Here is a 3,943-nt window from a genome sequence, read left to right as displayed (position 1 = left end):
CCAGATAATGATAAAAATCCTCGGCTGTATGAAAGGGTCATAGGATGCATGCTCCATGGTCCATGCGGGCCTGCAAACCCTTCATGTGCGTGTATGAAGGACGGCAAGTGCTCCAAAGGGTTTCCCAAGCCCTTAGCAGAAGTTACACAAGCCAATGCCAATGGATATCCAGTGTACAAACGACGTCGGCGACAAGAAGGTGCTCTAAAGTTCAAAGGCAGGGAAAACGACAATGCCACGATGAACCAGTGGATTGTACCGTACAATCCGTACTTATCCCAGAAGTACAACTGCCACATTAGTGTGGAAGTGTGCACGGATATATCGGCGGTTAAGTATCTGTACAAGTATGTGTACAAAGGACCCGACATGGCTATACTCACTGTGGAAGAAGTTCGAGGAGGGCAGCAGAGCTCGCGTCGAGAGCCAAACGAGATTCTACGTTTCTTGAGCGCCCGTTACATTTCTCCGGTGGAGGCTTGCATGCGCCTGATCGATTTCACGATTCAGGGGAAAACCCAAGCGGTGACACAGCTAACAGTTCATCTCGAGTCAGGGCAGATGGTTTGCTTCCGCGAAACGGAAAACCCGGAGGCGGTTTTGGAACGTGGTAGTCACACGATGCTGACCCGATTCTTTGAGTTGTGTGCGAGGGAAGTGCCCGAGAATCATATTGTTAGGACGATGTTGTATCAGGACATCCCTAAAGAGTTCTGCTGGAAAACGCCGGAGAAAAGGCAACCGAAAAGGTGGGTTCGCCGGAAACCGTATCAAGCTGCAGTTGGTCGCATGATGCACGTGTCTCCTCGAGATATGGAGCGGTTCTATCTTCGGCTACTCCGCTGTCAGTGTAGAAACCCAACGTCGTTTGAAGACTTGAGAGCGGTAAACGGAATTGTCTGCCCCACATTCCAAATTGCGGCGCGGGAGGCTGGCTACTTGAAGAATGACAACGAGTGGATTTCGTGATTGACGGAAGCGGCTGAGTTCCAAATGCCGTATCAACTACGCCAGCTCTTCGTCACCATTCTGGTGTATTCAGCTCCAGAAAATGTTAGTGTTCTATGGGATCGGTTTTCGCTGATCTTTCCCAAGACTTCGCATGCAAACATCAGGCTTTGATGGACCCCTTCAAGTCGGTGCTGGTCGAATTTGAAACGCTGATGAGCATTCAAGAATTACTTGAAGCGAACGGGTATGCGGTAGGCGACTTCGAAGAGCTCATCCCATCTGTCGGTTAAAAGAGGCCAGTTACGGTACCCCTCCTGACCAACTGCGCAATGTGCGTGCCTATCAATAACCATTAACGACCGGCTCAACTGGTTCGCTGTCGGGTTTGCGGTCAATGGACCAGGTGCCAAATGTGCTCTCGCGCAGAGTGGGCGGTATGATTAAGCCCCAAGAACCCAGAAGGTTCTAGAAATAAATCCCCTTAGCACGGCTACCTACTAGCAGGATAGAATCCCGCAAGTTATAAGCTACCCCCTAAGCAGCCCCAGGAACCTCGGACTATCTGTTAATGTGTGTCTTGCTAATTATTAATGCAAGCTAACATGCATACACGCAGCGTACCTTGAGTAGCGTGGCGTTCCACGGCTTCCGTTTTGAAAATGGGGGCAAAATGAAATTAGAACGGTGCATTTATGTACGACGTGTAGACCACATACAGTGTGTACACCACACAATGTGATTTTAGCCATTTGGAGCCGCCTTTGCTGCGCTCGGCAGCCAGTAGAGCGCCCGTATTTGCGTAACATTTTAAACCCTAGCCGGTTACGGACGGACTGACGGACAGACACCACACCACTGGGGGGGGGGTCGTTTCTATGATGTGGCACACCTTTGGGAGGGCGATATATACCTGTTTTGCGCGGAAGCAACAATTGTCACTGGCTGCGTCAGGCGAGTTGTTTCTCCGAGCTGCAAGGATTAAAACATCGGCTATACAAGGTGTCTTTATTACCAAAGCTCCGGATCTATGGCAGCAGTGGATGCTACACGCGTTTGGACTGATCGTCGTGTGCTACTACGAGCCTTCGGAGTACCTGTTCCCTCTTGTGTCGAGATACGCTATTTCGAATCTCCCTGGAGGCCAAACTTACACTCAGGGGGAGCGGTAATCTATTAAGAGAGCCTGCAGAACATCACTGATAGTGAGCAAGTTCCAGCCCCAAAACGAGAACGCAAACGACCAAATATTGCAAGTTATATTATCGAAGTAATGCGAGACACAGTGAAGGCCATGTCAGCATCGCGGCAGCAACTTATGACGCCAAATATGACGAGCCACTCACCCCGACGAGTCTCAGCAGCGTACGTCAACGCATCCCCTAAGCTGGCGATTCAGTGGATATCAACGAGGGGCGCTTAATTGCTGGATTTTCGTACAAAAGCTTTTGCCTATATAGGAGCGACCACACGAGAGGATCAGAGCGTTGGTAAGGTACTAGCGGCATACGAATTGCCAGACTTACCTGTTACGACACCGACTATCAGTGATCTGAGAGAATGTCTCTCGGTTGCGGAATACGGTCAGCTGGTGAGTCTCCGCACTGAACGCTTTCAGAACGTTATCGGGCGCCCGCAGACGCGGTACAATGATGCGTCTGATGTCGTCGATGCAACGTTTGCAACACAATTGATGCATATGAAGGATGTTCTTGAAGCGACTTCCATAACCGAAACACAGCTAACCCGCTACGAGTACCAGCTCCATCGCGCGATCACTGCAACCAATGGTCGTCTTGGATGTAATATCAGTACAGCCACTTGCTATAGATGGGGTGAGAGTCTCACGGAGCGCTGGCGCACAACAAACCATGCACAAGTTAGTAGCGCAGCTACTAGGGGCGATGCTGTCCTGACGTCAACGATGGAAAACATGATCAGGCGGTTAGTTCTAATTAACGACCGGCTGGCTCGACTAGAGGATACTGTGCCCAAGTTGTTTTGCGGTGGATCTGGAGCAAGTCCTGCTGAGAATACGCCGGCGGCACCCCTCGCGTTTCCGTCTCCTGTGCTTCCTGCCCCAGTCACTGCGTCCACGCTTGCCGGTTGTCTGCTGAATTGGTATACAAACAAGATCGGTGAGATGGTTAAGGGTAAACGTGAGCAAAATAAGCGCGCAGATGCAAAAGCTGCAGTCAACATCATGTTAGTATTGTACCAGACGCCGTGCAAAAGTATCGAGCCCCCGCCGCGGACGACACAGACGCATATCGAGCTTGGAAGCACGAGCTGGGAGCTTGCTCAGACACTTGACCGCACATCAAACGAGCGGCACATTCGACGGTAGGAAGCCATCCACAAAAGCGATGTCTTTTAGGATGCGTTGGCGTGATCTATGTTCTTCTCATCCAGCGCAATATCTAGCTTTTAGCTCGCAGTACCTCACGCTAAAGTCAAACGGGTCCATAGTCGATACATGCACCCCGCCATCGCACCAGTGGACTGCCAGCGACCTATCATAGCACCTGGTACACTAATACGCAGCTCACAAGTCATCATAGCAAAAATCGAATGCTGCGATTGAACCAGCAACCTAGATGCATAACCTCCTGCTCTTCCATTGAGCTACTTCGGTGGAGGGGGGGGCAGGGCTACACAGGGATACGTACCGGATCGGGCTTGCTGCTTTCAGCTGCGTGGTTCAGGCTGAAAAAAGCCGAATGAGAAAGGATCGGAGTTGTCGGCACAAATGATTGGCTTTAAATACAATTCTTCAAATTGAACGATCAAATCGTTGAATTGTCCGTGTTCTATCGTCACTTGAGACACACCTAAGTACCCCCGTCCGGAGTGAATAATGAAGCTAGACAGGTATATGTTTTATTGTGTCACAGTCGAGCCGTATGGTGCCTGTCCAAAATTTGTCCGGAATCGGCAAATTACTGTTGGCTACTACTGTCATAATCATTTACACCTTATATAGCATGTCTACAAA

At 50.2% G+C, this 3,943-nt stretch overlaps 1 non-coding gene across 1 annotated transcript; it reads right to left on the bottom strand.

The window, feature by feature from the left end:
* Positions 1-3,513: 3,513 nt before the first annotated feature.
* Positions 3,514-3,583, bottom strand: PITG_25468. The gene has a single exon. It is a non-coding gene; the product is annotated as a tRNA-Ile (tRNA).
* Between the last annotated feature and the right edge of the window lie 360 nt (positions 3,584-3,943).

Source organism: Phytophthora infestans, genomic scaffold (assembly GCF_000142945.1).
Source record: "Phytophthora infestans T30-4 supercont1.1 genomic scaffold, whole genome shotgun sequence".
Taxonomy (NCBI): Eukaryota; Oomycota; class Peronosporomycetes; order Peronosporales; family Peronosporaceae; genus Phytophthora; species Phytophthora infestans.
Note: the sequence above shows the minus strand (reverse complement) of the source record. Positions and strands in the feature narration are given on the sequence as shown.